Genomic DNA, 25,306 nt, shown 5'->3' on the forward strand with positions numbered 1-25,306 from the left:
CAAATTGCTGAAATAAGACCACAAAACACATTCTAAATATGTGCCCACAAGCCTCTTGACTAATGTATGTTGTCGTTTCTAGTTCTGGCTTCAAAATGATGTGAAATTCATCCTGCCTGATCGTTCTCTTAAAACAATACATTGATTTAAACATTGTAAAACAGTTTTTTTTGTCAGAAGAGGTTTATGCGTGGGAGGTAGGGGTGCAACGGATCAAAAAACTCACGGTTCGGATCGTTTCTCGGATCAGAGTCACGGATCGGATCATTTTTCGGATCAGCAAAAAAAAATATTTTTTTTTATTAACACTTTTAAATTATTAAATTTAAATATATAAAATCAACTTAAAGTGCACAAGGCATAATATCTTCTTTTTAACATAATTAATGAAAAACAACTTAAAGTGCAACATAAAAAGGCATCTTCCTTCCTTTAAACATGGACCAATGCTTTATGTGTTTCCACTGTCATATAGGGCTGTCAAAATTGCTCAAATGACGTTCGAATATTCCCTCTAAAAAACACATATTCGAATTATTCGAACATCTGGTTGCGCATTTTGTCAATGACGCGCATTAGGCCTATGTCAATAACAGGACAAATTAATACAAAGAGACAAAACTACTTGTATATGTAGTTCATTTAAGTTTAAACATATTCGACACCGTATTACCTTGCTCGCTCGCACTAGCAGGCACTCTTTCTCTCTCTCTCTCTCTCGCCGTCACCCATGCTGCGTTCACACCAAACGCGAATAGAGCGTCTGGCGCGAGTGATTTCAATGTGAAGTCAATGTAAAGACGCGTTTACGCACGTCTGGAGGTTTTGCGGCGCGAATGAGGCGTCACGCTCTCTGCGGTTCATAACGCTCGCCATGACCACGCTGTGTGTGGACTGAACATGCGCACAACTTTTTTTTCATAAATCAATCCGCGGATCACGTGAGTGCCGAACCGAAGATATTGATCCGAACGGATCACGGATCAATGATGATCCGTTGCACCACTAGTGGGAGGGGTAATCGCTCATCAATATTAATGAGATTCAGACCAGGGGTGTGACATAGACACTCCCCCAATGACTAATGGGCCATCAAGAGAGGCAGCCTGAACAAAGTAGAGGAGATTCAAAGGTTTTGTTTTTCACTGTTTTATTGTAATTCCTCTATGAGGAGGAACTAAATGTTTTAAATTTGCAATGTTTTAAACTCAGCTGTGGTCCAGGTTCCCGTGCAGGCAGGAATCTCAGAGTCTGTGGAACCATATCAATGTCAGTCTCTGTTTTCCATGACAGAGTAGACTGCTTGTTGCTTGTCTGAATGTTTGTCTTGGCCCTCTTTGCAACAGGTGTCTGATGATCACCATCACCTTTATAGCTGTAAAACAAACAAACAACTGTGAGCATGTTTATTACACAAAATATAACAACTGCATTTCCATCATTATAAGTAACATTGGCCAGATGCAAAGCCATACAGACACATAATGTTTGTATGGACTATGTAAAACCAGAATATGTAAACAGAATTATACTAATATCTGAAAGAAAGGGAATAAGTGTACTTACTTTTCAGTCGTTCTCAAAACTGAACGACACCTGTCGCGTGCCCTCCCAGTGCGAGTTGCAGGTGAGGGTGAGAGTGATGCTACCACATTCCTATAAAAATAATAATATTAATATTAATAAAGGTTGAACAAAGTACTATGCCAGCACATGCATAACTGATGGACAGTCAGCATTTTGGTAAAACAACAAAAATAAGCTCTTTTATACTAACATTACCAATCACTAATTGTAATATTGTGCATACATAACACCATAATTTTTGCAATTGTGTCTGGTAATTGTGTTTTGCAATTGTGTCTGGCAATCCACACAGGCACATGTACATTTGTAGCATCACTAAGTATATAAACAAATTGGTCTAACATCTGTAAAATAGTGGGTAAATATGTACTTACTCCTTCTGATTTCTGTCTGTGTTGCTGCGTGCCCTCTTAGTGCGAGTTGCAGTGAGAGGTGAGAGTGAGCAACCTACATCATTCCTTTCAAAAAAAGTTGAAAACTATTATTATCATATAGAGTACTATTCCAGCACATGCACAACTGATGGGCATTAGCATGCTGATAAGATAGCACAAAGAAAAAATATGTAACATTATCAACCAACCTCCAAAAATAAATAAACTCATACAGGCTCATATTGTAATAAGTATATAAACAAAATTGCACAAACATTGGTAAATATGTACTTACTCTTTCTGACGTTCAACTGTGTTGCTGCGCGCCCTCCGAGTTGCAGATGAAGGAGATGCAGCATTCCTGTTTTAAAAAAAGTGGAAAACTATTATAACATAAATATTTCAAAGTATATTACCATTAGTCTATATGAATAACTGATGCAAATAATTATAGACACGTGCTGTAGGCATATATTGCGTGTAATGGGCCATTACCGGAGATAGCACTGCATATTTACACATTTCAGCACATACACACATTTGCAATAGATATTTGCAAGCACTCTTCGTTGATGATAATGAGGCAGCATAAACACTAGTCAAAATATAATCTAAACATACATAATATTTTCTAAATTAATTTCAAAATTCTAACTTTCATACAGGCCTATAATCTAAACGTTGTACATATATACAGCATGTCTAGGCTATGCTGTATAAAGTCTTCTGAAGGCACGCGCCGAAACGCGTTTGTGCAAATAAGTTTATTTATGCATGAAGCCTCTCTCCTACTTTATACAGCATAGCCTAGACCATTTAAATATAATTACTCTGAATGGCAAGTATGGAAATGGTCCAACCAGTAAAATCTGTAGCCTACGTTTATTTAAAATAGCTTGTCAACTAATTTGAGTAAGATCATATGAGTAAGATCATGCGCAATCGCGAGACAAATGGAGTGGGCAGACACGATTTTGACCATTTCATTAAGTTTATTTTTTGTATAAAGCCTTTCTTTAAAGTGAATTTCATTTTGTATTAATTGTATCTTAATTGTAATAGTTGTTTCATCAACCAAATGCCTGTATTTAAAACATAAGAATTAAAAATAGCAGGAACTGGAGCTCGCCTCATAAATGAACCCAAACTCATAAGCTTTGCCTAAAATACCAGAGAAATATATAGAAAGCTCGAAATGTGTTATTTTAAACAAAACTATTAAAAATGAAAGAAAACAGACTGCATGAAGCCTCTCTCCTACTTTATAAAGCATAGCCTAGACCATTTAAATATAAATTACTCTGAATGACATATGGAAATGGTCCAACCAGTAAAATATGTAGCCTACGTTTATACAAAATAGCTTGTCAACTAATGCAAGTAAATTTAAAAAGACTTACTCATCCAAAATATTATCCACGCCTGGATCAAGTCGCTCTTCAAAATACAAACGTTCGTTGTCAGAGTCCTCTTCTTCTTCTGAGGAAAAAGTGAACTCTTCATTGCTATCCAGGACGAGCTGAAGGGCTGTGTGTCATCTTCCAACGGCACAGGAAAGTGAGTGAATGAAACTTGCTGGTTTTAAAGCATTTCAGGGGGCTTTTTACCTTATTTTGCATAGATCACCTCAGCACATTATCTTATGAATAGCGTGCTCTGCGAGTGGGTGTGAACTCATTTCAGGGGGCGTTTACCTTATTTTGCATATCACCTCAGCACATTATCTTATGAATAGCGCGCTCTGCGAGAGGGCGTGAACTCATTACAGCTAATTAGATGAGACGGGAGAAACTGTACTTCTCTTTAGTTTCATACAGATTAAATTGCAGGAGAATATTTGTTTTGAATGTGAATTGTTTTATTTAAAAGTAGAAATTTAAAGCTTTCTTTAGACGCATGTTTCATGGTTGTGTGATAAGTATTCGCTGAGTTTTCCAGACTTGTTTCAGAAAGATTTTTGCGGAGACAGAGTGAGCTGAAAGCGCACCCTGTTTATTTTATTTATTTAAAAATAAAAACAAGGTTTTGATGTTAATGTGAGTGTACACAAAAAAAGAAGACCCTCTATAGTTTATAATCATGTATTTATTTTATTTATATGACCATAAATTACGGATTTTTTTAAGTTTATGTTGCTGCTATGTGAAAAAAATCCAGCAAAACGCGTCGGCGCGTTTCTCGACCTCAGAGGGTTAAACACACACATAGACAAACAATAGAGAAAGAGACAAGAATACAGAGGAGAGAGAGGAGAGAACAATAACACGTAAAAACATAAACAGTGATTATGATATTGCCATCAAACAAACAATAAACACTGCACAGAACACATAGTATGCCATGATCCTATAATATCACATAAACACAAATCACCACAACAGAACAATATGAGCCTTTAAAAAAATCATTTTACAATCAAATTATGTATTTATTTATTTACTGTTAGTTATTTAAGAAAAAATAATGGAAACAATGAATGATGTATACTACCTTGCTTTTTCTCAGATGCAACACCTGCAGGAGATAAATATTGTGAAAATAAGACAGTCAGATTATTAATTGAAAAAGGTTTCATTTGATAACATTAGTTAACTACTTTAGTTGACATGAACTTAGAATGAACAATACTTCTTAATGTTAATTTGAACAGCTGTATTTTTCTAAACTATCATTAACAAAGAGTAATAACACTGTAACAAATGTGTAGTTCATTGTTAATTCATGTTAGTTAATACATTAACTAATGTTAACAAATGAAGCCGTATTGTAAAGTGTTACCATTACATAACGTATACTGTCCATAAAAACACATTAGCATAATTCCTCCTAGGATTGTCTGTCTCTCTGACGAGTGCTTCTGGGAGGTCTTTTACAGGCCCTTCTACCTACTGTGTGTGTGTGTATTACATATTTGGAAAATTTACCTACATTTCACACAATGAGCATTGCAATCTTTTTAAACTACATATTCGCAAATCACATACTTGATTGTAACACCCTTTGGATGGGTTTAGTGCTTGGTGATGCTCATTAACATAAAGATGAATATGTTACAAGATGCCACAGTAGAACACCTACCATGTGTGCATGTCAAATGCTCTATGACGTTGGCTGACCGTGCACAAGTTTTACATTTACAAAGTGGGCAATGGTAATGGCTTCTGGATGTTTGTTTGCTGTCCTTGCACAAGCAGGCCACTACACATTTTTCTGTAAAAACAAGTTCATGAAATTGATGAAAAGCATTAAAATATCCAATTGAAAAATACAAAATCACATCAACCATCTCTCTGTAGTTCAGCTTTGGTGCACACCTTGACTGTTTTCAGAAGAGTATACTGCATCTCTGAGATGTCTTCTGTAAAGATGATTCTTATTCAAGTTCCTTTTGTTGACAAACACACATTCAGAACCAACACAGGCCAATAATGATGTTACATCAGAGAACAGTTGATGTGAACCTGTGAAGAACAATAATAACCAGGGATGCACATAAGTGGTGCGCAGGTGCGCATGCGCTACCCAATTAAACAATGCGTACCAGATGAATTGCCGCAACCCTCATTTGCGTACCTAAGATTTGGGGATAGATAGGTGCGCAATCTGTGTTGTTGGATAGGCCTCAGAACTAGAGATGCGCGGATGGGCTATTTCATCCGCAACCGCATCGCAAAACTCATCATCCGTCCGCCATCCATCCGCACCAACGTTTTTGACCAATTTTCAAAACCACACCCGCCCGCCATCCACTATGGATGCAAGGCGCTGCTGATGACAGCCGCGAGACTAGAAAACTCTCTTACCTCAGAATATCAGCAGTGAACTCCGTCTCCGATCGGCGCACATGGACAAAAATAAATAAATAATTTAAATAAATAAATAGCCTAAATTAAACGAACTTCGGCAAACCTGACCGTACAATATTTTCATTGTAGCCTAATAGAAAACGCATTTTGGCACATCATTTAGGATTTTTCGTTGGTGCGCCATCAGCTCGCCTATGCCTACAAAAGACAGATGAAATTTAATATTAATAATTGATCCATGTCGGTATACACAGCCTAATATTTTAAACTTAGGCTATAATTAAAAAAATTGCCTAAACAATCAAGATAGCCTATTTACTTTTTTTATTTATTAAAACCAGGAATGTGGTTAATGAAACATGGATTAAAATTAAGATACAATTGATACAAAACGAAATTCGCTTTAAAGAAAGGCTTTGTGCTTTCTGTTTGAGGTCTCTGTGAAAGTTTGAAAGTCTTTTAGTGCCGCGGCGCTTTCAGAGGTCTCGTCCGTAATGGAGAACTGTCACTCACGTAAGATTGTTTTTTCCTCATAAATGACAAAATACTTAAAAAAAAAAGACAAACCATCAATAAAAAAAATATATAAAGGATGGATTTATAGCGTTTTGGGGGAAAAAATGGATGGATGACCTTCTATTGCCTTTGTTTTTAATTCTCCTTTTTTGAGTTTGTCACGTAAAGTTACCTCCTTCGCCGGCGTTGCCATCTCTGATAATAACAAGCAGTCTGCATAGACTCGACTAGGCCATATTAGTCTACTGCCTGATAAAAATTTGACTATTTTAAAGTGTGCTTTTTTTTTTTTTTTTTTGATGTAGGTATAGTCAGATAATAACAATATTTAACAATAGTCTATGTTATGCATCCCTCTTATTTGTTTCTCCTGTGAGGTGGGTTAAGGAAAAAATGCATTTGAAAATGTGAGGACCAAGCAACAACCCCAGGTTCTCCCCTGAGAACAAGACCAAAAATGTTATGTGCACCCCTGATAATAACACTGTTGTTTCCCAGTCCAATACCCCCCTCCACACGGCCTGCACCACAAACAACTAAAACCATTTTGATATTTACGATACGACGATATAAAAATGAATAACTATTCTACACTGGACGCAAAGCTGCATAAACCCTATAGAACCCATGCTAATAAATAGTAAAGTGACGCCGTCATATTTCTGACGTAGTCTAGGTCTACTTTGATGTTAAGGCCTACACTAAGTTAGATTCCTATATTGTGCTACATCAGCGAGATCATATTCACATTGTGTACAATTTTCAAGTTTCAATTCTTTTGAAATTTAATTCACACTTAATAATTAAATTAAATAAAAACGATTAAAATTAAATGAAAACTATTTTCCCCTTTCTCACCTTCCATCGTCGATATTCGTCTTGGTTGAAAACAGCAAATCAATGGATATATTCAAGTGAATGGTCAACAAGTAATTCCAAAAAAGATATATGAATGAATTAAAATAGTTCTCACACAAAAAACAAACATTTTCCTGATCAAACCCGAGTTTAGTAAGCGAACTGTTAACGATAACGAACTTCTACAATATAGTTGGTGCCCTCTAGGGTTGGAGTTTGGTGGCAGGTATAGGCTATAGGTTTCATGATCAACACGCAACATGTGCTAATAAAAGTGTTTCCGCTCGTTATCTTCTGACAAACGGATCTGATAACTATGTAGTTACAATTTCCAACAATCAGTGTTGATATTTACATACAAAGGGAACGGATGTTATGATTTTAACATGATAAAAAAAAAAAAAAAAAATCAGAGGTTGCATGTATTCTGATTATTCATAATAGGCCAACATGAAATGTATGTATGTGGCAGATTAAATTATTAATAGCATATTCATTACTAATTATAGACATATTTATTAAAAACATATGTTGTTCATTAGTAGGCCTACAGTACTACTGAACAACATGTTTTTAATAAATATGTGTCTACTAGTACTACTACTAGTACTAATATTGTATATATTTATAATATTAATAATAATATTTATTAAATAATTGATTAGTTGAATCTGGCTCATTCATATGTTTCTAAAGACGATTTAATTTGAGGAATAACAAATACAATTACAACTATTAAAGATTTATTTTGTAACTATTACAATTATAACAATATACGGCCATGCTTTTGGTGTGTTTATAATTCATTAGCTACAGTTCTCATAATGTAAAACATCTTTTAGATGAGAACTTATGCTACAATTATAATGTTCTTACATTTCAAGAAATTATCATTATAATTTTTAACATATTGATGTAATCCTACATGATGTTCAGTTAGCCTACATTTTTATAAAAAAGTAAATAAAATAAAAAAATAAAAAAATACACTGTGCAGAAGCATAACTGTAATAATGAATCATAAAGTGGTATCATCACACTTGCTTTGAGTTCGGCAGCAGCCGCAGCCGGAGAGAGTATTGGCTGTTGGAGATGCCGCAGTTTCAGCTTTGTACAGCTTATTTGATTTAATATCAGAATTGTGCAGCACATCAGAAACTCATTTCTGTATTAACTGAATATCCGTTTATATTCATATTTAATAACATTTCAAATGTATATTTAATAAACAGCATGTTCTGAAACATGAAAGAGATACTGACACTTCTTGCTGGATACACATAGCCATAGGCTACTCAGAACAAGTGCAGCTTTCTCTGATGTAATGGAGAATTAGAAACTCAAAACTTTATTAACAACTTATTAGTAGCTACTCTGTTAAGTGTTAACTGTTAAAATGCAGTTAATAAAATAAAAAATAGTGATTACGGGAGATGCCGCTGGAGATGCTGCCGCAGAGATGTCCTTTTTATCATTTTTATTAAATTTTAGCCTACAATTAAAGATTTATGACACACAAATCACACGTAACACAACTGACAGATAAAGTCACACGGTTGACAGGATGGGTTATGAGAAAAAGAGAAACCTTTCTTTAAAATAAAACCTTTTTATTTTGACAAATGTCAGCAACAAGTAATTAATTAACTCTCTTGAAACAATGGAGAAAACAAACAAAAAATGATGTTAATACTACATTAGTCTCATTCACGAAACAGTCCTTTCCAACTCATCCTACTTATAGTCTATTTCATCCTCCAGTTTCTTCTGTCCTTTCGTGTTTTTTCTGATTTCCGACAGTTCACGTTTCTGAGGTCTTGGACGGGATGTCTCTGTCGATCTCCACACGATCTCGACGTGCGCTCACAAAAGTTGGAGGAGGAATCATCCTGAGGACGTCATCATGCAAACACCATAGGACATTCACTTCCTGCTCAGCTACTGTTCGGACGCTCTTGCTTACTGCTCCGCGCTTTGCTCTATCGCTTTTACATTTTATCTCCTATTTTTTTATATTTTATTTCCTTTATTTTATTTCCTTTTATCACCTAATTTTAACTTCAGGAAATCAGCACAGTGCTCATACGACAAAGTTTCAAACATCCAGTCCGGTGCATGCATTAGACTTCGACATGCGTTTCAGTCACCTCTTGAACAATGCCAGGATAAACATCGTCATCATATTTGAGAAAACACCACTTGTCAACGATGTCTGAGTTTTGCCAAGAAACTTCAGGCAGGTCTTCAGTGTTATTCTTCTGTGTGGGTGCTGTTGCCTGAACCTCAAAGGGGAACATGTTAGTGTCATCACACTGACACTCCAGGGTCTGTCTCGTTGAGCGAAGGCAGCCAGTTTGGCTGCTCCTGATACTCTCTCCACTATTTTATTCAAGGTTGTGGCGTTACCGTTGTCCGGTAATTGCCGGACATTGGCCGGAAAAAAAATTAAATGTCCAACAAAATTAAATCTCTCCGGTCAAATTGTCCGATTAAAATTGCCTAATAATCCCGCCCCCCTAACACAATCTGAATTTGAGAATAAGCCTAAAATGTATAAAGCAAAAATACACCGACCATTGGCTATGTTATAAAGGAACAGGCTCTACCGTTTGAAAGTTATTAAACAACATCGCATGCTGCATTTCAAATAAAGCGCACGCCTAAAATGGCTGTAATATAGACCTAAACAACGAACGAATGAGTGAGATGTTTCAAATATGGCCAGGCCCAGGCAGACTAGCCGCCCGTAAAAGCTTTTTTCAGAGGCCAGACGCGACGGATGATGGTGAATCAGGAACGCCTGAAGCCTCAGATGTCCAGACAGCTCCACCACCACCCGAGAAAAAGCAGAATCGGATCAAAGCAGCGAAGTCGCCTTGCGGAGAACAAGGTTAGGCGGCTTACGCGCATTGCAAGTTGTGGAGAGACAGCCGCGTTTCCATTAGGCTACCCTTCAAATTGCGCAAATTGAAAGTGCAAATTAAAAATACGCACAATGGAAACACGTCAATTTCGCAAAAACTCCCGTTTATCGCAAAAAAGTTTATATGCTCGCATGAGGAGTTTTTTCAGGCAATTCGAAAAAGGAATAATTCGCAAAACTGCAATGGAAACAGTTATTGCGCATTTACAGTCACCTGACTTAGAAGACGCGGTGTGTTTGAGGTCCATGTATAGCTACGCAAATAATAATAATTTTATATAATTTTATTATATTATAACATTTAATAGGCTATATTTAGAAGACGATTTTATGCAAAAAAGGGAACAAAGCTGAGTGTGGAGCGCGCACTGCATGGCACGGAGGCGCGGGCGCGAACACTTGCAATAACAGTGGAAACAACTTAAAATACTCTATCATTTCTGGTCATACAGAAAATAATAATACATTATTCTCAACTACTTTTATTTGTGTAAACTCACAATAACAAGAAAACGTTGTTCTTTTGTAAAATAAAATAAAACAATCAGACGCACTTTCATGATCTCCGTAAACTGGAGCGCGAGAACTGAAACAAAATATAGCCTATGTAGGCTATAAAGGAGTATTCTAGTGCAACAATATAAAGCTTGAAATGTCCACTTTAATACCTTCTGATTATGTAATCCGTAAGAAAGGTGCGCATCTGCTTAACAGCGGAGATGGAGATGTGATTTTAGCCGACACTTAGAAAACAATAGTTTATTAATAATATTAATGGCTCTTCTCATTCAGCACCGCGGGAAAAACATAAATTCCAGGTTCTAATTTGGCTTTAGAAAACCAGTAAAATCCATATTAATTTGTGAATATTTTAAATGTTTAATAAAGAGACAAAAAGTCATAAACAAAAATCTGAAAATTCGTCTGTATTTACTTTTTTGCGCAGCAGTTGGTGTAGCCAGTTCAAATTAAAATTTTGGTGTTCAACTTTGCATTTTAAAAAGACAACAACCGTTAATTTTTCGTTTTTCAATTACGGGTTAAAAAAGGAAAAACGAATGGACGAATGGACACAAAAGTAACCTACATGGATCGTTTGGACAGAATACGAGACAGAGTTCTTTATTAAATTCATAAAAGAAACAATAATTAGCCTATAGGAATACTGGATTCTAAATCTCAAATAAATGCCACAGTCAAAACCTCGGAGCAGAAATGAGGGCGAAACACCCAGAAACTCCTTATGTGTCGTTCGCAGACAAGGGTCTTTCCCTGCCATTAATGCTTGGATAACACGCCACGTCTCCTTCCATTAATAATAATAATAATAATGTCTAATGCGGTGGCTGTGATATTATATAAACGACCGTTTCCGTGATTTTTTTAAATGACTTATCGTGAGAGAAAAAAGGACGTTTTAGTCGCATAACATCGGTTAATGGAAACGGCGTAATTTCGAAATAGTTTTTTTTTAATCGACATTTAGATAATAGCGCAAAACATTTGCGCAAATCTGTAATGGAAACGCGGCTACAGGGAAGTTTTGATTTTAAGTCGGCAGCTGCACAATTCAGCACTGCAAAACAGCGTAAAAAGTAGCCTAAAATGACGCGAGACAATGTTAAAGGCCTATAGTCATTTGTTTGTTCCAGTTCATTTGACAAGGAGTCATTTCACGGTGGCCAATTTAAATGTTACCAGCTAAATGAGACATACTGAGAGAGTATAATTAAGTTCGCTTGAGTAAAAACAATAGGCTACCATTCAGATATTTTATGTGGGGAAGGGGGATTGGTTTGTTAAACTATGAATGTGAAACCATAGTAAAAACAATTGGCGTTGATTGACGCCAATCGGACGTTCATGTTTTTTTCCGTCTATTTGAAAGTTAGGCTAATAAACATGTTGCATTCTTTACGGCCTGATTATGTCATTTTTTAAATTACATAGCCTGCCTCCAGTTTTCCTCAACTTGACTAATTAAGAGGCGATATTTGACCGGCAAATCATCAAATTGTCCGGAAAACGAAACGAAACCATTTTTTTCTAGCGGAAACTCTGCGATTTGGACCTCCGGGGTTGCTACTGTCTTAGTTTTCAAGAGGTGGTAAGCATGTTCCAGTTTTGCTCCCGGGTAACTTACCACCTGGATTTTTTCATTTTCCAGTTTAGGTAAGTTCGAGAGGTTTGATGCTCCCAGGAAGAGGATTGGTTTTTTAGGAGTAAGGGACCAATCCTCGTGTTCTTGCCTCTCAAAGATACCAAAGGTCGGGGTCCTTGTCTCTAACTTGAGTTTGGGAGTCGGTAGTCTGGTTGGTTCTGCTAGACTGCCTCCAGATCTGGCATTTCTCAGGGGCCATCGTGGTATTGGTGTCGTTTTCTTTTTCTTTTGGGTTTTTACCTCTCGTTTCTCTTGCTCTTGTTGTTCCTTTTCTTTTTCTTTTTCCGGACTAGAGATCCCTGCTGGTACTAAATTGTTCGGCTCTACGGTTGTGTAAGTGGACGTTACTTTGCTTGTGTTGTTAGTATGAGTTAGTCACGTCCGGGTAACAGACGCACCCCGGAACTGATATAAGCAAGCTCAGTGGCTCCGCTCGTTAGATCCACATCGGAGCAGGAAGCGTTTGGCGCATGTAGTACGTTGTCTAAAGGAATGGCGAGGATTAAATGGATTTTCCCAACCCAATAGATGTTTGTACCCTTGGTAAGCGGAGCGAGGTAGGTGTTTGATTTTATTTGTTGTTGATGTTGTGGAAAAATCGATTGTGTAATGCTAATTTAATGGAAGATGTGTTTTGATGTGTGTATTGTAAGATTTATTGTGGCTTTGTTTGTTTTAGTTTCACAGTGCGTGAAGAAACAATAAAGATATTTGCATCGGTCGAACTCTACGCGGGTTTATTGATGCCAAGGGCTGCTACAGGTTGGATAAAAGATTTCATCATCAGGATCTGCTGTTGCTCCCATGGTGAAGCCGCCTTCCTCCGCTGGCTTCTGCTTCTTCTCTACTGGGGTTGACCTTCTTCAGATCACAATTATGTTCTTGAAGTCTGTCCTTCATCCATAGACTCTGATAATATTGTAGTTTTGTGACACATTTTTAACAGCATTTATAAGTATTGTGTTTTGGTACAAGCCATTGTAAACTAGTTGGCCATTTTTGTCTTTTACATACAGGTTGTGTTTGTGTGATGTTGACTGCATTGCATATTACCCTGTGTGTAAATATGTTCCTGGATGTGGTATGGAGTTCCTTATTAAAAGGGTAATTGTGTGTTTTATCCCTGTTGAACTATCTTTGTTATTTTGTCCTCTGGCATATTAATCACCAGTTCATACAATATATAAAAAGCCAAGTATTACAATTTAAAAATTATTTACTAATTAATACTTTTGTAGATGTGTCCATCATATAACATATCACATATGATTAGTAATACATTCATTTAGATTCAATGGTAACACTGTACATTAAGTGCAATTTATTAAACTTTTCCTGTTTATCTTGCCTTGTGTGAAAAACGGGCTAAACAGAGTCTTGCAGGCAGAGATTTAAGGATGTTGTTTTAGCCTTGTTAGCCAGTGTTTATCTTTTTGCAGAGAAGATAGGCTCATTAAAACGAAAAGCTGATGATGTGACCAGTGACTCCAAGCTGGACTTAAAGACTCCAAAACCTTTTCCATGTCCACACTGCAAAGCTGTCCTAAGCGCACCCAAAAACTTAAGACATATCTGGGATGCACACAACTTTGACACGACTCCTATGATATGCATTGATGTGAGAAGCGGACTTTATGTCACTCCAAAATATGACCATAGTCCTGTTTTCCCAATTCATGTACTCAAGTCTACCAATCCACCAAATATTGACTGTGAGGTAGAAAACTGTCGCAGATGTATGCAGATTGCTTGGTCTTCTGGAAATCCTGGAAAAGAGTGTGTACACCTTGAAAGAACCAAGAATGCCAAGTCATATGTAAAGCCTGCAGTACTACAGTGTAACTCACTGAAGGACATGCTGAGCAAAGGGCTAATGTCCTCCAAATGTGAACAATTCAACAACACTGCAAACAACCGTGGAGTTCAAAGTGTCTTTCCAGTATTTTTTGGAGACGAAGGATACTCTAATCAGTGGGGTTTTTCTTTCAGTATTCACAAATACCACAGACAACTGGTGTCAGTCTGGGAGAACTAGAGTGACATTTGATGCAGTGGCAGGACAGTGGGACTGTCAGAGTCCAGGACCTGGAAGATCACACCGTTGTGTACATCGAATGATGGGGCTGTGGTGGATTTTCCAGGAGTCCCCTGGTACCCTAGTGTCCACCTCTGATATTCAAGTAGAGGACATTGACGATTTGGAGACTCACATGGTTGAAAGTGGCATCATGTGCGAGCCACACAATATGAACACACACAAAATCTGTGTTATGACAGAATACCTCTCAAAACATAAACGCATCCCATGCCTCCAGGAATGACCTTTGACGCTGAGGACTCAGGAGGAAGAACCACCACCATGTTTTGCTCCCTCAGAAAACACCTGCTCCTACTGTCCCGGGCCTACCCCTCCGGCACTCAATCCAACCACAGGTGTAACCAGCCAAGCTGTGGTGTAGGGGATAAAGTATATCTTCAAAATTTGAAGCTTCAGTTCAGGTTCCCAGTGTCCTTAACATGAACAAAGAGGAGCGAATCAAAAGCCTTCAAAAGTTGTGTGATTGCAAGGGTGAATATAATGAAAGTTCTCCAGCCGAACGTTTTACTTTTGCCTTTGAGAAAAGACCGGACTGTGAAAAGCTCCTCAGTGAACCGGCTGATAAAAGAAAGTACAAACTCTTTGCGAGATTTGAGGAGCAGTGATTCCTGCTCAATTCTCGTTTCATATTTTGTACATATTTACCCATATTGGTAACACTTCATAATAACGTTCAGTTGTATGTTTGCATTGTTTTTATGTCTTTGTTTTTATGTTCTCTTTTATACCTTCAGTACAGCACTTTGGTTCCACTTGTGGTGTTGAAGTGCTCTATAAATAAAGTTGAGTTAAGTAAGTCATTTATAAGTGGTTCCTTAATGATGAACTAATCATTTACAAAACATGAATATGCGTTTCATAAGTGTTTAATCAATTATGTTTTTTTTTGTACCAATCAGTTTCAAGCTTTATGCTCTAAAGGTTAAAGGGTACATAAAATACACAGTTTCACCTAATCTCATGTTAATCTTGAGTACCTATAGAGTAGTAGTGCATCCTTAATATCTCCAAAAAGTGTTTAGTTTTATTATATTTATAAAAGAAAAATACAGCTTTCCGATTCTCTCCGGAAAAAGCCGAGCTCCTGGAGGCGGAGCTATAGAGTCAAGTGCTAATTTCCAGCAAAAGACAGAAATCTGATCCAGTTGTACTTGCATGAATGGGGTCTTTTATCACTGGGACCACTCCACGTTTTAATAGCAAACGATTTGCAAATCCAGCGTCGACCTGGGCCATTCGTCATTCAAACATTCGTCACTGAAATGAGCAGAACACACAACCGCACTTGGTACACCCCGTTGCTGCCCCGGAAAAACAAACTGCATCCACTGTTCCTGTAACGCTGGGTTCTTTGGAAAGCTGAACACGGTAAGCTTTCCCTCACATCCAAAAACACACTTTTTTGGAGACATTCTTGAACAAATCCTATGCAGCGCTGGCTGCCGATGATTTCCTGTTGAAGCGCGTTGATGTGCGCGGTCTCGCTCTCCTCTGGTCGACGTGTGCGCGGGCGAGCTTTTCCGAGAGAAATGCTCATATAAGGAGTTCCACTCTCGTCTACGTCATTAGATCCATGATTGAAAAAAAACAGCCGAAACTTGTACCAACCCGGAAGTAAGATTTTCGGCACAGAAATTCTCCGTTATTCGTCCAAAATATATTTTGTAAACTTTGGCCATGTTTAGCATGAGAATCCATCTCTTTAACACTGTAAACAACTCTGAATACATGAAACATCATTGTACCCCCCCTTTAAACTAAACATCACTTGTAAATGTGTTACTGTGCACCATATGTCGGAGAACCACTCAAGAGTCTTTAAAGATCACAGTGAGGTCAGGGGTCATGTGGTTGCTGAAATAAGCAAGACTCTTCTCCAGTGAGGTCAGGGGTCATGTGGCTGCTGAAATAAGCAAGACTCTTCTCCAGTGAGGTCAGGGGTCATGGGGCTGCTGAAATAAGCAAGGCTCTTCTCCAGTGAGGTCAGGGGTCATGGGGCTGCTGAAATAAGCAAGGCTCTTCTCCAGTGAGGTCAGGGGTCATGTGGCTGCTGAAATAAGCAAGGCTCTTCTCCAGTGAGGTCAGGGGTCATGGGGCTGCTGAAATAAGCAAGGCTCTTCTCCGTGAGGTCAGGGGTCATGTGGCTGCTGAAATAAGCAAAATGAAACCAAGAAAGGAGACCCATCACTGCTTCGCCCCACAGCCACAGCCACAGCCTTTCAAATGTTTGCATCTCCCAGAATGCACAAACATAGGGTTAAACTTCTCATTCTCATTTAAGAGATTGCAGCTGCAAACTCACAGATAAGGCTCCTGAAATAGCCTATTTGGGCATATTAAAAAGACTATTTTTTTAACATTGATAAATCATAATACACGCAGGGCTACTTATTTTCATAAATAGAGAGCTGTAGGCTATTTATGCAAATAAGTTGCCCTGTATGTATTATGATTTGTCAATGTTAAAAAACCTTTTTAATATGCCAAAATAGGCTATATAAATTCCAATGATAATATAACAGAAATATTTTAATACAATCCGTCTATCATTCGTTCTGTCGTTTTTATATTTAATATTAAAAATATTCCAAAGTTCCATAAAAAAGAAAAGAAAAAAAGAAACAAGAATTCAGCTTGATTTTTCAGAAAATAGCAAATTATTTCACGGACCCCCTGACACTAGAGAACTGCTGGTCTACACAGAAGAACGCCCTGTACAGGCTCTTCCCATCACCCATCACTAATTATCATAATCAGCTGGGCTAGTAATGATAATTAGTGATAGGTGATTTTGAAACAAATATTTAATGGAGGGCTATAATAAGCCATTATAAAGTCTTGCAGCCATCACAGCAAACAAAGCAAGTAAAAAGAAAATGAGCTCTTGACTGCCGTATAAAAAAGTGAAACGGCAGGAGGAAGATGGAGTCCTGACAAGTATATCAGGATACCTGCATGAGATTTCACCCATTAAAATTGCAGCTAACAACTGTGAATTCTTCAACGCTTCCCTGCAAACCGACAAAGATGAAAACCACCGAACTGTGGGATTCGCCCCAGAGAAGCACGTGTCCTTTACACAAGCTGCGGAAACACCAGCTATCATCTGTCAGAAAAGGGTTAAGTGAGTACTCTTATCTTTAATACAGCGTTTGTTCGTTTTAATACACTTTTATCATAGTAAAATTAATAAGTAGCTTTTTTTTTGCATTTGATTACAATTTATATAACCATAGTTTTACTAAAAATACCATGGTTAAAAAATAGGCTATTTGTAGCAAAACCATGATTGATTTGTGGTTACCATGTTTTACTCTTTTGAGTTTATAGCAAAACCATGGTTATATATATTTTTTTCATTATGTTTGTTTGTTTTTATCCACTGAATATTAAAGCGTTTAACATTCAAAGGCTATGAAGGCCGAGATGGCTTTGACATAAAGTAACCCGAGGGTCAACTCTACAGGTGACTCTACAGGGGTCAACTCTACAGGGGTCAACTCTACAGGTGACTCTACGGATGTCAACTCTACGGGTGTCAACTCTACAGGTGACTCTACAGGTGTCGACTCTACAGGTGTCAACTCTACAGGTGACTCTACAGGGGTCAACTCTACAGGTGACTCTACAGGGGTCAACTCTACAGGTGACTCTACAGGGGTCAACTCTACAGGTGACTCTACAGGTTTCGACGCTACAGGGGTCAACTCTACAGGTGTCGACTCTACAGGTGTCGACTCTACAGGGGTCAACTCTACAGGTGTCAACTCTACAGGTGTCAACTCTACAGGTGTCAACTCTACAGGTGACTGATCTCCTTTTCAGTCAAAAAACCAAACAACAAAATAAACACTGTTGCTGAAGTGAAAAAATCTTGGACCAGGACAACAGGTAAGAATTTCTAAACTTACATTTTTCATATACGTAGTTTTTCTAATTTATCCACACGTGCACCACCCAAATCACAAAATCATAAATTTCATTAAACCAATTCGTTCAAACTTCCCAATTCATTCTTGAAAACGTTTTAGCTAGCAGCTTTAGTGTTGTCAATCGATTAAAAAAAAACACTTTTTCCCACGCATTCATATCATTAAAACCAAATTCGTTCTGGGTCCGTGTACCTAGTTTTCTCGGTTTTGTCTTCTAAATAGAAAAACGAAGAAACCGGTCACATAGCCGATCACATTCTATCCTTCTCACAAATATAAACAAATCTTGAGTCGGTTTTTCACATTTTTAATTTTGTTTTCTTCACACTAATCTGCCAAATTGAGAAACAATAAAACCAGAATGCATAAACGCCTTAAATATTGAATCTATACATGCTGGGGATGCGGGAATAAAACGGAATCAACTCTATCTCACAACCAATTCGTACGAATTTGTACAATTTGTAATCAAAAATAAAAATAAACCAAAAGACAAACACTTTCCTTACTTCCTCTCTATATAACACAGGAGAAAACTAATTCTCAGATAAAATGGCATCCACCTCCCTACAAATCATCCCAATAAACAACCAAACAGTATTTTAACTCAGAAGAAAACTCCAGTTAGATGTTACCTACAAACACAAGAGCTGTGTCCCAATGTGAAGGCTGCATCCTCCGAAGGCCGTATTTGAAGGCCGATTGGCCGCATTTGAAGGCCGATTGCGTCACAGCGGCGCGACGAAGGACGTCCCAATTCAAAGGCTGCATCCTTGGAAGGTCGCATTTGAAGGCCGATTGCGTCACGCGGCTCGATGAAGGCTGTCCCAATTCAGTTCTGCATCCTCCAAAGTCCGTATTTGAAGGCCGGTTGCGTCATCGCGACGCGACGAAGGCTACCCTGATTCAAAAGCGACGCCAAATGCGTCCTTCGTTTCCCCGTGAAAGGAAGGATACATAAATGAACACTTAGCGCCCTATCCTACCCTATTCTACCCCATAAGCAGAGGTGGGCACAAATACATCCAAAACTATTTTGTTACAAACTACAAATACTGGCTCATGAAATGTAACAAAATAAAATACAAAATACTGATGTGAAAAATGTATTTAAATAAAATACAAGTAATTTGTATTTTGAAAATACAAAAATACTCCCACAATAATCTTAAGTCTTTTTTTTTATTATTACTGAAAGGTCAATAACACAAATAGTAGCAATAACACAAATATGAGAAATGTGTAAATTCAAAATGGCGAAATAGCTAAATAAAAAAGCATGGGCATTTCACTAAATCTCTACAGGGCCTGAAATAGCTCCCTCTGACGTAAATGGCATGTACAGGTGCTATTCATAAAATTAGAATATCATAAAAAAGTTGATTTATTTCAAGAATTCAACTTAACAGGTGAAACTAATCTGGGGGGATAGGCTAGTACTTCAGGGGGGAAAAAATAACAGACCGAGAATTTTCGTCACAAAATCAAAATTCCATTTTAATCATAATATATATGATTAATCATATTAATCATAATATGTGTGGGTTTGTTTTACACACGAGACTCTAACTGCCTAGCCTAGAAATCTAGACGCACCCTAGCGGCAGCAAAATGTATTTTGCAGCCAGGGTAGTCTAGCTAGCCTGGCAAGCCAGACCTACATCAAGATGTTAGGTCTGGCAACTCTCCATAGACACGGCTCAGTCCGAGGGGCGGGATAAACAGCTGTCTTTCAAATTCACTCTGCACGCAATAGGACAGCGCTACAACCAACCAGAGCGTTTTCCCAACAGCGGAGCTAACGTTAGTTGAAAGATTCAACTTTTGAATCTGGCCGGCAAAACTACGAACACATCTTCCTTTTTTAAGAATGACTAAAGTGCTGTTCTTTGCTCTTTCCTCAAAGAAAAACCTAACTCCAAGTCCTCCAGAGTCGCGGCCAAAGCCAATTCGAAAGACAGCAGCCGCCATTCTTTGTTTTCAAGTAGCAGGGAACCGTCGCAACTCTGTCATCATTATGTTAAGCCCGCCCCGCCCACTCTATACACGATGTGATTGGCCTGACCCAATTTAGGTTTTTACAGCTCCGAAAGTCAACGGAGAGTTGCTAGACTATAGCCTAGAAATCTAGACGCACCCTAGCGGCAGCAAAATGTATTTTGCAGCCAGGGTAGTCTAGCAACTCTCCATTGACTTTCGGTCAGCTGTAAAAACCTAAATTGGGTCAGGCCAATCACATCGTGTATAGAGTAGGCGGGCTTAACATAATGACGACAGAGTTGCGACGGTTCCCTTCGACAGCGGCACTTCTTCTCCTGTGTTCAAAACTCATTCACTTCTTGGAGGGAGCCCGGTCTACAGGGTGTCACGTGATTTTCGTGCATCTAACCTGGACATTGCTATTGCCAACATCAGACCGAAAATATGGCAAAATCATTTACTATGGTGATAAGCATATGGTGATTTTTCTTAAGTATTTAAGTATTTGAAATACTCTAAATACAGTCCCTCAAAATATTTTGTTACAAACTACATTTAATTTTTTCCACACCTGCAAAATACAAATTACAAAATACACTAAAGTAATTAAATACGTATTTAAAATACATTTAATTTAAATACTGCCCATGTCTGCCCATAAGTCATTGCGCGCCGTTGACGACAGCATTTATTTATTTATTTTTAAAGGCGGTCGAGACTAGAGATCGGTGGTGGACAGCAAATTCACATTTAAATGTAAGTATGTTTTCATTTATTTAAATGGCTAGCGAAACCGAGTTAAAGTTTATTATAAACTTCATCTTAACTCCTTCGTCACCATTGCGTGGCTTCATTTGTCAGGTAGTTTGAGGCAAAACTTGTGCTAATATTAGTTTAACGACCTATTGCACTAGTCTATCTCACTTGTGTATTAGGCTAAAAGAAATATGCTAAAGAAGTAAGCCCACAACAATAAGAAAAGCAGTTGATAAGGCAATGGGGTTTTACTTATGTGTTTTTTGTAGTGCTGTCATGCAAGCTATGTGGTTTTAACCAAATTTGAGTATATAGAAATATGATTTCTTAAGTATTTTGTATGCATGTCTTGATGTGTCATATTTTGCAGTGTTAACAATGCACTTAAGATTGCACCCATGAGTTAAGCTTTTTTAGAGCAATTCAGGAGAAAAAAAACACGTCTTTGCTGAAATGTATTGTGCTGTTGTTGTTAACAAGCCATGGTTAATTTGCTCTGCCCTTAGGATTGCAAGTGTCCTGGGACAGGTTGTTGTTATTCATGTCTGTAGTATACTCACTCAAAGCCTTTGATGGCAGCATTCAGCTTCATGAGCCACTCTCCACTGGATAAACACACCCTGTAGACCCTGTAACTGTCACGACACACACAATGGAGAGACAGCAGATCCAAGTGCAGTTAGATATATTTATTTGGGGTAATCCGTAAAGCGTAATCCAGTCCAGGCAAGGGTCAAAAAACCATGTAAGCAATCCAACAAGAATAACAAAATACAGGAACAGGCAAGAAACCAACCAGGAAGTGTGAGGACATCTAACAAGGACTCGACAACTAACACAGAAACAGCCAGGGTATATATACACACAGATCTAACAAGGTGATGGGAAACAGCTGAGTGCAATGAACTGATGAGTGACAGACAGAATGCTGGGAATTGAAGTCAAATGTGAAAGACACCGTGAGAACGAGGACCTCTAGTGACAACCCAGGGAAACACAACCAGACACTGTGACAGTACCCCCTCCCTACGGAGCGGCTACCAGACGCTCCATAACGTAACTACAACACAACACAAGAGTTCAGGAGGGAGGTGGAACGGTGGAGGATCAGGGGGAAGGATGGTGGGCCAGGTCCATGAAGGGAAACAGGAACAAAGGGTGACGGCTTAACCGACGGCCAGGGCAAAACCGTGAGTCCATCGGCTGGCCAGGGCGGAGAAGACAGTCCATCGGGTGGCCAGGGCGGAGAAGACAGTCCATCGGGCGGCCAGGGCGGAGAAGACAGTCCATCGGGCGGCCAGGGCGGCGGAGACGACCCCTCGGGCGGCCAGGGCGGCGGAGACGACCCCTCGGGCGGCCAGGGCGGCGGAGACGACCCCTCGGGCGGCCACGGCACAGGGACAGATACCGGCTCAGGAACTGGAACAGACACCACCGGCGCAGGAACTGGAACAGACACCACCGGCGCAGGAACTGGAACAGACACCACCGGCTCAGGCTCAGAAACAGGAACAGACGCCACCGGCTCAGGAACAGACACCACCGGCTCAGGAACAGACACCACCGGCTCAGGAACAGACACCACCGGCTCAGGAACAGACACCACCGGCTCAGGAACAGACACCACCGGCTCAGGAACAGACGCCACCGGCTCAGGAACAGACGCAACCGGCCCAGGAACAGACGCCACCGGCCCAGGAACAGACGCCAGCGGCTCAGACACCACCGGCTCAGGAACAAACACCACCGGCTCAGACACCACCGGTTCAGGCTCAGGAACAGGCACCACCGGCTCAGGCACTGGAATTGGCACCACCGGCTCAGGCACTGGAACAGGCACCACCGGCTCGGGCACTGGAACTGGCACCACCGGCTCGGGCACTGGAACTGGCACCACCGGCTCGGGCACTGGAACTGGCACCACCGGCTCGGGCACTGGAACTGGCACCACCGGCTCGGGCACTGGAACAGATGACACTGGCTCGGGCACTGGAACTGGCACCAACGGCTCGGGCTCTGGAACAGACGACACTGGCTCCGGCTCTGGAACAGACGACACTGGCTCCGGCTCTGGAACAGACGACACTGGCTCCGGCTCTGGAACAGACGACACTGGCTCCGGCTCTGGAACAGACGACACTGGCTCCGGCTCTGGAACAGACGACACTGGCTCCGGCTCTGGAACAGACGACACTGGCTCCGGCTCTGGAACTGGCACCAACGGCTCCGGCTCTGGAACAGACGACACTGGCTCCGCCTCTGGAACAGACGACACTGGCTCCGCCTCTGGAACAGACGACACTGGCTCCGGCTCTGGAACAGACGACACTGGCTCCGGCTCTGGAACAGACGACACTGGCTCCGGCTCTGGAACAGACGACACTGGCTCCGGCTCTGGAACAGACGACACTGGCTCCGGCTCTGGAACAGACGACACTGGCTCCGGCTCTGGAACAGACGACACTGAAGGTTTGAAGGGCGTCTCCAGGATCCGAGCTAAACGCTCTAAATAGCCGATCAGTGCCCCCCCGGCCATGAGAATGGGCATCTCCCGATCTGTCTCCGACTGGGCAGACGTGGCTTGAACCATCTCTGGCTGGGCAGATGTGACCTGAACAGTCTCTGACTGGGCAGACGGGACGTGAACAGTCTCTGGCTGGGCAGACGGGACGTGAACAGTCTCTGGCTGGGCAGACGGGACGTGAACAAACTCTGGCTGGGCAGACGGGACGTGAACCGTCTCTGGCTGGGCAGACGGGTTGGGTCTCCTCCTCCTCCTCCGTCCATGATGACGTGTCGGTGGCATCGAACTTACCATCTCTGGGGAAGTTACCGTCTCCTGTACGAGCCTGGCGGCTATGGTCTCCTCATTCCTTCTAGCACACATTGAAAAATATGCAAACAAAGAAATCGAGGATCCTTCATCCTCTCCCGGAGGGAAAATCTCGCTACGCGGTATCCACATACCGACCGGATCGTACCCGTACTGCTGGATCTATTAGTGGTCGAGTCCTTCTGTCACGACACACACAATGGAGAGACAGCAGATCCAAGTGCAGTTAGATATATTTATTTGGGGTAATCCGTAAAGCGTAATCCAGTCCAGGCAAGGGTCAAAAAACCATGTAACCAATCCAACAAGAATAACAAAATACAGGAACAGGCAAGAAACCAACCAGGAAGTGTGAGGACATCTAACAAGGACTCAACAACTAACACAGAAACAGCCAGGGTATATATACACACAGATCTAACAAGGTGATGGGAAACAGCTGAGTGCAATGAACTGATGAGTGACAGACAGAATGCTGGGAATTGAAGTCAAATGTGAAAGACACCGTGAGAACGAGGACCTCTAGTGACAACCCAGGGAAACACAACCAGACACTGTGACAGTAACATCCAGACAAGATTCACATTACCTCTGTGATTTATGAGCAACACTACATTTACATGTTGAGGTTGTTTTAACTTTTTATCCAACATAAATATTCCACAATTTATCAACAGTAATGGACAAATAAAATAGATAACTTATGTTTAGTTACTATATAGATTTGTTCTAGCACACATTCATCACTCAGATGTCTATTTCATGTAGTGATGTGCTCTTCTGCAATACTTACTGAAGATTTTCCTGTCAGATGTAAATAGATATTTAAAATAAGCATCTTTAAGATGTATATGGTTTATGTAAATCCACTTTAGAGACGTAACTTACGTGTCCTTACTGGAGCTCCCCTGTTAGCTAACGTTATACATAATAAAACGTGTTTTTACAGCAAAATCACAACTATACTATACTGTGTAGGGGAGAGTGGGGTGAGTTGTGCCAGTTTTTACTCAAAGTGACTTTAAAGTGAGGCCATGGCAGTAATGCCTTCAATTTAAGGATGTACATATATTTCAGGATGTGGTGCATCCCTGAGAACAATAACTTTGGATCTGAAATAAATTGTTTCAGAAATATAGCTCTTGGGAAAAAAGTGGTTTCATGGCACAACTTGCCCCTGGTGCGGGGGAAGTTGTGCCTTTGGGGGAATACATTGGGGGTAAATTGTGCCAGTGATTTCTGAAGTAAAACAGAACATTTTAATGTTATGAACCGTAATGCTATATGAAAGCAAGATAAATTCAATACAAAATTACTAATTTAAGGTTTATTTAGATATTGTCACCCTGGAATACCATAGCATGCGTTTTTCCTAATATGGTCAATTGCATAGGAATTTTGTATTGAACATAACTCTGGATCACAGTGTCATAGAGACAAGGGGGCGGGCTCATTTTACTCAGACGACCAATCAGTCTCTCA

General features: G+C 39.9%; 1 long non-coding RNA gene across 2 annotated transcripts; it reads right to left on the bottom strand.

Moving 5' to 3' along the window:
• Positions 1–1,133: 1,133 nt before the first annotated feature.
• On the bottom strand, positions 1,134–2,338 carry LOC309498038. Of its 2 annotated transcripts, XR_014205823.1 has the most exons (3): positions 2,257–2,338; positions 1,962–2,045; positions 1,134–1,656 (listed from the first exon to the last, which is right to left on the bottom strand). It is a non-coding gene; the product is annotated as an uncharacterized lncRNA (long non-coding RNA). The 2 variants fall into 2 exon arrangements; XR_014205824.1 differs by having other exon boundaries at positions 1,962–2,332.
• Between the last annotated feature and the right edge of the window lie 22,968 nt (positions 2,339–25,306).

This window comes from Leuciscus leuciscus (assembly GCF_965113295.1).
Source record: "Leuciscus leuciscus genome assembly, chromosome: 4".
Taxonomy (NCBI): Eukaryota; Metazoa; Chordata; class Actinopteri; order Cypriniformes; family Leuciscidae; genus Leuciscus; species Leuciscus leuciscus.